General features: G+C 37.7%; 1 pseudogene; it reads left to right on the top strand.

The window, feature by feature from the left end:
• The window catches only part of LOC133556090 (protein shisa-6-like), a 107,961-nt pseudogene that overhangs the window by 39,116 nt on the left and 55,775 nt on the right, over positions 1 to 13,070 (top strand).

The raw sequence follows: 13,070 nt of genomic DNA, 5'->3' as shown, positions 1-13,070 counted from the left end.
TCTATGTATATATACACACTTATATATATATATATATATATATATATATATATATATATATATATATATATATATATATATATATATATATATATATATATATTAGGGGTGTAACAGTACACAAAAATTTCGGTTCGGTACTTACCTCGGTTTAGAGGTCACGGTTTGGTTCATTTTCGGCACAGTGAGAAACCAACAAAATATACATTTTTTGGTTATTTATTTACCAAATTTGTAAACAATGGCTTTATTTTTTTAACATTGGGAACACTATAATAATTCTGCCCCACATTAATCAACATTAAGCTGCCTCAAATTGTTGCTCAGATTAAATAAAATGACAAAACTTTTCTTCTACATATAAAAAGTGCAACATTAAACAGTTTCAAATCAACTCATCATGCTTGATTTATTTCAGCATTTGTGAAGCCTGTAGTTGATTTTTATCATGTAAATTTTTTTTATATTTTCATCAACATGTGATAGCAGGGACCCTGCTATTCAAAGCTTTTCTGTCTGTAAAACAAACACCAACACACACGCACACACACACACACACACACACACACACCGCAAAATGAGCTAACATTACACTCAAAGCTAATTAGCATTCACCTCAAGCCCGAACTGCGAGCGAGCTGAGCTGCAGTTTAAGTTTTTAGAAGGTCAACGAGCTCATAGTGATGTTGCTAGTAGTTGAATGGGAGGTGTTTATTATCATTTGGGGAGAGTACGCTGCCTTATGCTTACCTGCTAAACCCTTATCTGCTCGACGCTGAAGCATTTACTACCTGCGCTCTGAATACTCACTGCTGATTGGCTGTTACCGCTATATATGTAGCAAATCAGATGGTTGTGTGGGTGGGACAATGCTGGGTGCTGAGGCAGAGGCAGAAGAAGCAAAGCAACTTGTTAAGACTCTAGCTTAGAAACTCGTTTGGTACACCCCCGTACCGAAACGGTTCAATACAAATACAGGCACCGTTACACCCCTAATGTTTGTATATATATATATACATGAGGTGGCGACTTGTCCAGGGTGTACCCCGCCTTCCGCCCGATTGTAGCTGAGATAGGCGCCAGCGCCCCCCGCGACCCCGAAAGGGAATAAGCGGTAGAAAATGGATGGATGGATGGATATATATATATATATATATATATATATATATATATATATATATGTAATATATATATATATATTACATGCAACCAGCTTTCAGTCCCAGCCAAATTGTTGTTAGCCCAATGGAGTCCCCAAGTCAAAAAGTTAGACTACCCCAATGTATTCTTATTTTATTTTATCTTGTCTTTGTTTACATATTTCATTGGGAACAACAAGTCTTTTTAAACAACAGAAAATGATTTTCAAGCTCTGGCTTCTCCTTGGCACTATCGCTAGCGATGACTCTGTATTTCTTTCCACATCATAAAGACTTCCTGTCCCTCACTTCCTATGTGTGGAAATGTGTGCACTTCAGTACCGAACTGAACATTCCGCACCAGCTTGGGAACACAAACATGGCCAGACCCTTACTGTTTACGATGATGAGCAGTATAGTTCCCTTCAAGGATGGAAAGCTCTCCTTGGCAGACAAAATGCTTACAACAGCACTTTGACACAACATGACATAAAAACACAATTTAACCTTATTGGTCAAACTGTTTAGTTGGCCATCTTTTCTGAAAAACACACCTGAATATCAATGAAGTCTTTTGAATGAAAGGCCTCGACTCATTTGCATAAAACCTTCACTCTCGCTTTATCGACAAATATTGGCCTTCATAAAATGCTCTTTCTGGCGTGTGTGTGTGAGTGTGTGTGTGTGTGTGTGTGTGTGTGTGTGTGTGTGTGTGTGTGTGTGTGTGTTCGTTCTCGTATTTCTACCCTTCTTGAGACATCATGAAGGAAAAGTACCTTCCATATGAAGAGGTGTGAACAAGTTAGGACATAAATCATGGTCCCAATACAGAAAAGCTTTGCATCTAATAGAGAATGTCTCATTTGCACCCCTGGTGGTGAAATCTATCAAAATGAGGGTGGTCCCTGGTCAACATTAGAAATGACAAGTGTGTGTAAGAAATTGAAATGCGCCCCCTTTGGCCAAAATTAATTAAAACTAAAAAAAATGTATATAGAGACCTACTGTAATAACTTGAAGTAAATAATGAAGATTAAAAAAAACTATTACAAAAAAGAACAACATAAAAAAATAAAAATTTAATGAACTAAAAGCAGTCCTTTTCTCACAATGTGTCGAATTCTTTCTTACAAAATTGGTAACAATTTCTCATACTCTTTATGTTTCTGTAATATTGCAATATTTTCTCATAAATTTATGACTTTTATGTTAAAGTATTACTTTTGAATGCAAAATTGCAACATTTGCACATAGAATGCTGACTTTTACCGCAATATTGCCAACTTTTTTGTTGTTCTTGTAAAATAGTGACTTTTTTGAATAAAATTATGACCTTTGTCATAATTTGGCCAAGTAAAATTACGACTCTTTTCATAAAATTGCCAACATTTTAAGCTTTTCTTGTTAAGTTGCGTCTGTTATTGAATAAAATTCCAACTTTTATTAGAATATTGCACAAATGTTCAGTTTTTCTTATAAAAGTTTGACTTGCGTTGAGTAAAATTACGACTTTTATTATAATACTGCCGAAATTCTAAATTTTTTCTTGTGAAATTGTGACCTTTTTCTTGTGAAATTCCAACTCATTTTTCACAAGTTTTTTTATATTTGCATAGTATGTATATATTATACATGTAAGTACACATCTTTATATATCTGGAAAGGGTGGTCCTTTTTTTCAGAGGGCTCAAGAAGGTAACAAATACAAGAGTGAGTGAGTGAGTGTGTGTGTGTGTGTGTGTGTGCGTGAGTGTGTAGTTGTCAGTGCTTCCTTTCATGCATGCAGGCTGACTTGAAGTGTGTGTGTGTGCGCGTCTCCCCCACCCAACATGTCTTCATTGTCTAACGTGTGCTCACCAGTTGTCACGTTGCAGGCCTGAGTGCTTGTCGATGGAAAAGGTGGAAGGCGACGGATGTGACTCAGTGTGATTTTCTTCTAATGGATGACAGTTTGAAAAGAAACCTACATCCATACATCAATCATTGCTACACAATTATGTCCTCACTAAATCTGTGCTTGTGTGTGTGTGGCGGAACCAAAGGCGGCGCCCTGCTCGGCTGCGGCTGCAGAGGCGCTTGGTAGTAATGAAACATTTTGGCAAATCTACCGGTAAATTCTGTGAATTTCATGGCTAGCTTCCAGTGGGACACTCTGTGGTAAATTTCATTACTTATGGATACTTTTGGAAATAAAGAGGACAACAAAAAACTGCATTTTATGTTTCTTATTGCAATTTTGTCCTTAAAGGGGAACATTATTACAATTTCAAAAGGATTGAAAAAAATAAAAATCAGTTCCCAGTGGCTTTTTGTATTTTTTGAAGTTTTTTTCAAACTTTTACCGGTCCCGGAATATCCCTAAAAAAAGCTTTAAAGTGCTTGATTTTCGCTATTTGCGATGCCACTATCCATTTCCCTGTGACGTCATACAGTGCTGCCAATGTAAACAAACAATGGCGAATAGCACAGCAAGATATAGCGACATTAGCTCGGATTCAGACTTGGATTTCAGCGGTTTAAGCGATTCAACAGATTACGCATGTATTGAAATAGATGGTTGGAGTATGAAAGTATTGAAGAAGAAACTGAAGCTATTGAGCGAATAGCTATTGACGCTATTCATAGCCATAGCATGGCCGAATAGCTACGTTAGCATCGCCGGTAAAATGTGCGGACCAAACGATCAGGACTTTCGCATCTTGTGACACTGGAGCAACATAAATCCGTCAATTGGTAAGTGTTTTTTTCGCAATAAATGTGGGTGGAAGGAAACGTAATATAGTTGCAAATGCATCTGCAGGTTATCCATACATCTCTCTGCCATGTCTGCTTTAGCAACGCCGGTAAATAGCATGTTAGCATCGATTAGCATAGCATGTTAGCATCGATTAGCTGGCAGTCAATATCAACAAAACTCACCTTGTGAATTCGTTGACTTTATCGTTGCAAATGCATCTGCAGGTTATCCATACATCTCTGTGCCATGTCTGCGTTCGCACCGCCGGTAAATAGCATGTTAGCGTCGATTAGCGTAGCATGTTAGCATCGATTAGCTGTCAGTCACGCCGTAACCAAATATGTCTGATTAGCACATAAGTCAACATCAACAAAACTCACCTTTGTGATTTTGTTGACTTTATCGTTGCAAATGCATCTGCAGGTTATCCATACATCTCTGTGCCATGTCTGTCATTGCCAGTAAAATGTGGAGACACTTTGGTACATTCAATGGGGGTCTGGCGGCAGACACTTTCGCATCTTCGGGCCCGTGGTGCAACTTCAATCCCTCCCTGTTAGTGTTGTTACACCCTCCGACAACACATCGACGAGGCATGATGTCTCCAAGGTTCCAAAAAATAGTCGAAAAAACGAAAAAAAAACAGAGCTGAGACTCAATGTTTGCAATGTGTTGAAAATTAAAATGCCGGCTGTATTACCTCGGCGACGTCACGTTCTGATGTCATCGCAAAAAGAGTGCTAAAAAGAAAGGCGTTTAATCGCCAAAATTCACCCATTTAGAGTTCGGAAATCGGTTAAAAAAATATATGGTCTTTTTTCTGCACCATCAAGGTATATATTGACGCTTACATAGGTCTGGTGATAATGTTCTCCTTTAGATAAAATAGTGAACATACAAGACAGCTTGTCTTTTCGTGGTAAATAAGCAAACAAGGACTCCTAATTTAGCTGCTGACGTATGCAGTAACATATTGCATCATTTGTCATTCTGTTATTTTGTCAACATTATTAAGGACAAGTGGTAGAAAATGAATTATTAATCTACTTGTTCATTTTCTGTTAAGATCTGCTTACTTTCTCTTTTAACATGTTCTATCGACACTTCTGTGAAAATGTAATAATCACTCATTCTTCTGTTGTTTGGATGCTTTACATTAGTTTTGGATGATACCACAAATATAAGTATCAATCCGATACCAAGTAGTTACAAGATTATAACGTTGGTCATAGTCAAAGTCCTCATGTGTCCAGGTACATATTTCCTAAGATTATAAACATAATATACATTTTAAAAAAACGAAAGAAGAAATTGTGATGCCAAAAAATATCGACATAATCATAGTAGTATTGACTATATACGCTCCTATACTTGGTATCATTACAGTGGATGTTAGGTGTAGATCCACCCATGGCGTTTATTTACATTTTGACGCGGGTGAGCTACGGTGTGTAGTGAAGCATGTTTAGCTATTCCTCGTCCTGCAGTGATAATGATACATGTAAACTAACATTATTTGTCGCCATGGAGGTGAGGATTAGTGATTTAGAAGTAGCTACAACACTGCAGACTGCCATTGGACGTCCGCCGCTAGTTCGCTAGCCATGTCTTAAAGCACCTCTTCTTGAGGGTGTTTCAGTGTTACCTTTATCGTTAGTTTTTAAGCCAAAATGCGTCCGTTCTGCCTTTTCTGTGTCTGCTTGTAAGTACTCCGTGATGGTGTGCTGCCGAACATGCTCATCTGCTTATAAACCAGCAATGACACGACGTGACGACGACGGGGGGCCGAGGGAGTGGTGGACCAGTACTTTTTAGAAGCGGTACAGTACCAAAAATGATTCATTAGTATCGCGGTAATATACTAATATACCGTTCAACCCTAGTCTGTACATTTCGTCATGACCTCCGTGAAAGTTGTGGACTTGTGTGTGTGTCGTATTTGTGTTTCTGTCCAGTGCTCTTATTTTGTAAAGTCACTTCCCCTGTCTGCTATCACGCGCTGGCTTCCACACCTGTTCTTGGTTGCCAATCCGGCTCCGACCCATGCCTGGTCTGTCTACGGGAGTTAATTTGTATCTGTATTATGAAAGCTTTTTTTGATACGGAATTTATTTTAACAACATTTTTAGCATTTAAATTTTGTGAACTTAAATTTCTTTTTTTGCATCCAATCATGCTGAAAATTTAACGGAAAAAATGTTTTGGCAAAATGCTTGTATAAAAATGCGGTGTTTAAAGATTTGGGGTAAAAAAATCAATATGAAAAATCAGTGTTTAAAAATTTAGTATTAACATTCAGTTTATTATTAAGATTCAGTAAGTAAAAAAACAGTCTATTAAAAATTAGTGTTTAAAAATTCAGTGTTTAAAAATGCATTGTTTAAAAAAAACAGTGTAAAAATTCAGTGTTTTAAAATTCAGTGTATGAAATTCAGTGGTTAAAAATTCAGTGTTAAAAATTAAGTGTAAAAAAATCAGTGTTTGAAATTTCAGTGTTGTAAGATTCAGTGTAAAAAAATTAGTTTAAAAAAAATCAGTGTTTAAAAATGAATTGCTTTAAAATTCAGCATATAAAATTCAGTGTTTTAAAATTGAGTTTAAAAAAAGTCAGTGTTTAAAAATTCAGTGTTTTAAGACTCAGTGTATAAAAATCAGGGTTTAAAATGGAATTGTTTAAAAAAATCAGTGAATAAAAATTCAGGATATAAAAATCCAGTGTTTTAAATCTCTGGGTGTATTTAATTTAGCGTGAAAAAATCAGTTAAAAAAAAATGGTATGAAAAAAATCAAGCCTTAAAATATCAGTAATTAAAAATGCAGTGTTTAAAAAAAATCAGTATATAAAAATTCAGTAGTTACATGCTAACCAATCAGGTGTCAAGTTTGAAGTCACGTGACACTAGTCCGGCAAAGAGGACTACAGGCTTACACACTACATGTCCTCTACGGTTTGTGCTTGGATCCGTTCTATGAAGACTTCAAACAATGCAGCTTGCAGTGCATTAGTGAAAAAAATCCCAAGATTTCGCAGAAAAGGATAAAAGCTGATCACACGATGGAACAAACACACACGATAATGACTGATACTGAAAAGTTATAACAGACCACCTCAAAAACTTAATTAAATTGTAGTTTTTTTAACCGACTAAGACATTTAGAATGTTCATGAAAATACAGACTGTAGGATTTTCAATATTAACTAAGAACAGTAAAACACTGAATATTGCCCACATATGCCCACATATGCGGTCCTCTCCAAGGTTTCTAATAGTCACTGTCACCGACGTCCCACTGGGGTGAGTTTTTCCTTGCCCTTATGTGGGCTCTGTACCGAGGATGTCGTTGTGGTTTGTGCAGCCCTTTGAGACACTTGTGATTTAGGGGTATATAAATAAACATTGATTGATTGATTCATGAACAACGACAAGACATATATCAGTGTTCTGTTGCAGAAATCTGCCACCGTCTAACACACACGTTCTAGGCTTGTTGCTGTGTAAACAAGCCCCGCCCACTCTGCCTTACTCTGTTTGTGCCTATTGTCTGCATGGAGCAGAGCTTCCTATGGTTACCGTGGTTACCCACATGTCACTCAGTAGAGCAGATTCTAACCATTGGAATCCTTTCTATAGTTTGAAAACATCCAACAGGCCGCACTGAAACGTTAGTTAAGTTGTATTATGCTGAGTTAGCCCAGTTAACTTTACCATTTTCATGCTGTTTTGCAAGACCCGTGTCGCGTGACCTCGTACTTGACACCTGATGGGCTGAATCGACTGCGTCAGTCTTAATTTACCAGACGTGAGTCTTTGCTTTTCGAAGCAGCAAAGTTTTCGACACTGAATTTTGCAGCATCGAATTTTCTGACACTGAATTTTCAATCGCTGACTTTTTATAACACTGACTTTTTCAGCGCCCTGCTATGAGGTGGCGACTTAACCAGGGTGTACCCCGCCTTCCGCCCGATTGTAGCTGAGATAGGCACCAGCGCCCCCTGCGACCCCAAGGGGAATAATGGATGGATGGATGACTTTTTCAGCACTGTTTTTTTAAACTGAATTTTTAAAACTTTTTTTTTTTTGCAATGAAATTTTCATCATAATTTAATGTAAACGCTTTTTTTTTTGCGTAATTGAGACCCAAATGAACCTCCTTACTGTCTCTCACTCAGTGTTGGATCTTTGTCTCCTGTACACGGTTAGTCAACGTTCTCTGCTATACTGAGAATCAAAATTATTTTTCTAAGAAGCTTTGTGTCTTGTGCACTTCCTGGCTGCACTCGCCTTCTTTTTGTTGATCAAATATTATTTTATTTACGCTGCAAAGTTTCACATTTACTGAAAATACTTTTGTTTTTTAGCATGTTCCTTCTACACACCTGTTAAAATGTAATAATCACTTATCATTCTGTTGTTATGATACTTTACTTAAGTTTTGGCTGATTCTACACATTTGGGTATCGATTCGATACCAAATAGTTACTGGATCAAACATTGGTTATAATTAAAGTTGTACTGTGTCCAGGGACGTATTTCCATAGTTTATAGACAATAAAAAATGACAAAAGACTTGTGAAAGTAAAAAATAACAATATAATCATTGTAGTACCGACTATATACGGCTCTTGTACTTAGTATCGTTACAGTAAATATTTGTATAGATCCGCCCTTTTGTTTACATTCAGGAGCGCTAGCTTGTTGTTAGCGGTTAGCTATAGCATCCTCATACGGTGTGTAGTGAAGCATAGTGACGGGTTTCCAGCTGTCCTCGTGTGGGGTGCAGTGCCGATCGTTACAGGACGCATCATAGCAGGTTTAACTCGAGTTTATTATTTCAACAAATATCATTTATTGCCAGTCTGTCGGGCCAATTTCTGGCTTGCTGGCTCTTCCTGTTCGTCGCGGCACACCTTTCGGTGTCCGGGGACTGCGTCTGCTGCGGGGGCTCATCTTTCCCTCGGCAGATCTCGTCGCTCTCGTGGTCGTTGTTGTCGGGTTGTTCCTCTCCTACTTCTGCCACGATTGCTCCTCCCTCGCCCTTTTTGTGCTGCAGCAGAAGATGTAACGATTGAGCGCAGGTGTGTTGTGTACGCACCTGACGCTGATGGCTGCAGTGTCGCTCCAGGCGTGCCCCGCCTCTCCGCTCTGCTGCATGCCCCGCCTCCTGTCCGCCATCTTGGTCAGGACAACCATTTGCCCTGTCCCGCTGTCGACTCGTCGGCTCCGCCTCTGCACAAGCATGTTTAGCTTTTCCTCGTCCCGCAGGGATGATACTTGTAAGAAACTTAATGTATTTGTCACTACGGTGGCAAAGATTAGTGATTTAGAAGTAGCTACATCACTGCGAATGGACGTTAGCCGCTGGCTCGCTATGTTTTAAGACGCCACTCGCAAAGTGTTTAGAACTTCACCTTTACGGTTAGTTTTGAAAGCCAGAAAATGTCCATTCTCCCTCTTCTATGTCTCCAATCTGTTTCTGCTTCTAAGTGCTCTGTGTATGTGTTGACTCCATCAATTACCAGCAATTTCATAACGGTGCACCATTACATCCATGCATAAAATATGTACCATATGTAAAATATGGACTTCTTCAGTGTGGAATTCATCGCACCTTCCGTCAGACAATCGATATTTACTTCTTTCTGCAAACTCCACCTGGCTAGTTAGCGTTGCAACCATGCATTTATACATGAAACAAAGTTGCCGCTGATGAGGGTGATGCAACGTTCATACAAAGATGAGGATCTCTCCACGGGATGAAGAGCATCCTGCAGATAATAAGAAGCATTGGGTCGCCGTCGTTCATCACCGCCAGCGTGTGGCGCCAGCTGACTTAAGCGGCGAGGTCGCCGTCCTCATGAATCATCAACATTTCACCCCCAGATAAACAAGCGTATTATCAGCATGTCAGCACATCCATAAACTTTATTGAAGGGCTTTCAACGAGAGGATGATCAAAACAAAATTGTTGCTCTACGTCTGTTTAATGAATATTATATTCATAATCACATTGTTGTGTTTTCATGGTTTCATGTTTGCGTTGGAAAGCTTAGCTTGTTGATCCTTACAGAACAACATAATAATCAACATAATCATAAACATCAACACATGTAACAAATATTCATAGTGACCTTTAAAGCTCACTCGGGGTGTCCCAATCCAAAATGAATATCACATATCGGTCCGGTATCAGCATAAAAGATGACAAGCAGTACTGCAGTGTGTTTACTTGTGTGTGTGATATCATGTGTGATACAAGCAGTCCTCCAGCGTGTTTATTTCTGTATGATATCATGTGCGATACTAACAGTCCTGCACCATGTTTACTTGTGTCTGATGTCATGTGCGATACGAGCAGTCCTGCAGCATGTTTGTGTGGGATATCATGTGTGATACAAGCAGTCCTCCAGCGTGTTTATTTCTGTGTGATATCATGTGCGATACTAACAGTCCTGCACCATGTTTACTTGTGTCTGATGTCATGTGCGATACGAGCAGTCCTGCAGCGTGTTTGTGTGGGATATCATGTGTGATACAAGCAGTCCTGCAGCGTGTGTGATCTCATGTACAATACATGCAGTCATGCTGCGTGTTTGTTTGTGTGTAATATCATAAGCGATACATACAGTCCAGCAGCATTTTTATTGGTGTGTGATATTATGTACGATGCAAGCAGTCCTACAGTGTGTTTATTTGTGTGTGATGTCATGTGCGATAGAAGCAGTCCTGCCATGTGTTTACTTGTGTGTGATACCATGTGTAATACAAGCGGTCCTGCAGCGTGTTTACTTATGTCTGTATGTCATGTGTGATACAAGCAGTCCTGCAGCGTGTTTATTTGTGTGTGGTAACGTGTGATACAAGCAGTCCTGCGGCGTGTTTATTGGTGTGATATCATGTGCGATACAAGCCGTCCTGCAAGGTGTTTATTTGTGGGTGATACCGTGTGTGATACAAGCAGTCCTGCAAGGTATTTATTTGTGTGTGATACCGTGTGTGATACAAGCAGTCCTGCAAGGTGTTTATTTGTGTGTGATACCATGTGTGATACAAGCAGTTCTGCAGCGTATTTACCTGTGTGTGATATCATGTGCGATACAAGCAGTCCTGCAGCGGGTTTACTTGTGTGTGATAGCATGTGCGATATCTGCAGTAATACAGCGGGTTTACTGGTGTGTGATATCATGTGCGAACAAGTGGCCACAATGGTTATTATCAGCTCACTGTTCATTGTTATATTAAAAAAAAATTATTTCATTACCAAATTTACTTTCTCTTTAAGTATACTTTTTTTTCCCAAAATGGAATGATGATGATAATAATAAAAATACTAATGATAATTATAATAACAAATTAAATTAATAATAATGATAATAATAGTAATACAATAATTATAATGGAAATTGTAATATTTTTTTTTTTAAATAAATAAAATAATAACAATAATAATAATATAATACAAATGACAGAATAATAATAACAATAATAGTGATACAATAATAATACAAATAATATTAGAATAATGACAATAATCATATTTAAATTACTGATCATCCATCCATCCATCCATTCTCTACCGCTTGTCCTTTTCAGGGTCGCGGAGGGTGCTGGAGCCTAAAGACAATTACTGATAATGATAATAACAATACAAATAAAATAGTAATAATGATGATGATAATAATAATATGATAATAATAGTAATAAAATAATAATACTAATGAAAATTATAAAAATAAAAACATTGAAATTAATGACAATAACAGTAATAGTACAATTAAAATAATAATAATAATGATCATAATAGTAAAAATGAAAACAATGAAAATAATATAATTGAGATGAATGGTGATAACAGTGATAATACAAATAATAATAATTGCCATGAAAATAATAAAAACAATAACAATTTAAATTAATGTTAATAACAATGATAATAAGAATGAAATTAATAATAATAATAATAGTATTGATAATAATAGTAATAAAATAATCATGAAAATAATAGTAATAATCATAAAAATTACAGTAAATAATACAATGAAAATTAATAATAATACTATTAATAATAATGATGATGATAATAATAATCAAAAATTAAAACATGTACATAACAATATAAAAACAATAGTAATAATAATAATAATAATGCTGATGTGTTTCAGCAGGTCATTATGGAATGGAGAGTCTTCACAGCGGAGGAGCAGACATGCACAACTTCGTCCCGTCCGGCTTCGTGACGCTGGGCCGCAGCCACCTTAAAGGTAACGTGTCGCTCCGCTCCAAGTGCACACTCGATCACGTCCACACTCCACTAAGTGACGCGTCGTCACTCGGTAGGCGAGCGTGAACGTCGCATGCTGCCATTGTCCCTCCGGCTATGATTCATCGGCAACAAGACTTGTTGTTGTTGTTGTTGTTGTTACAGCGCAGCACTCCTTTGACGAGTCAGCACAGATGTCCTGGCAAGCCGATCTGGACCACCCCGTTTCTTACGGTACGTCCCCACAAACTGACCTGATAACGTTTTGACGCGAACCCACCTGAGGGCGGGGGAGGAGTCTTGACGCAGTCCTCCTCCAGGTAGCTGCTGTTGTGTTTGCACACGTTTCTCTCTCTTCTTGTCTTGTGGGGACCACTTCACACCCACAAAGTCCACTTCTGCTCCTTACTTAAACATGGAAATTTATATTATGTCCTCGTAACCAACATATTGCATGAGAACAATTGTGAGAAGGTTGAAGCATCTCATACTAGGGCTGTGAATCTTTTTGGCCCCTATTGGTTTGATTCGATTCCGATTTTTGTGGTGATGATTCGATTCAGAATCAATTCTCGATTAAAACCGAATCTCGAAATGTATTATTTGGTATAATAAGTATCATGAAACTTTTTTCAAAAACAGGTTACAGATAACAGGTTAGATTGCATGGAGCGGGCCTAAAAAAAAAAATATATATATATATATATATATATATATATATTAGTATGTATGTATGTATGTATATATATATATATGTATGTATATATATATATGTGTGTGTGTGTGTGTGTGTGTGTGTGTGTGTGTGTGTGTGTGTGTGTTGTTGGTTACTTGTTTGGGGGAGAAAAAAGAACATTTGATGTGAGTTTAATTGTATTTCTGGACTTTATGTGTCAAAAATCCAATAAACAAATGTTCAGAATTGTTTTTGTAAA

The sequence above is a fragment of the Nerophis ophidion genome, linkage group LG07 (genome assembly GCF_033978795.1).
Source record: "Nerophis ophidion isolate RoL-2023_Sa linkage group LG07, RoL_Noph_v1.0, whole genome shotgun sequence".
Taxonomy (NCBI): Eukaryota; Metazoa; Chordata; class Actinopteri; order Syngnathiformes; family Syngnathidae; genus Nerophis; species Nerophis ophidion.
The sequence above is the reverse complement of the archived record's forward strand: the minus strand, read 5'-3'. Positions and strand labels throughout refer to the sequence as shown.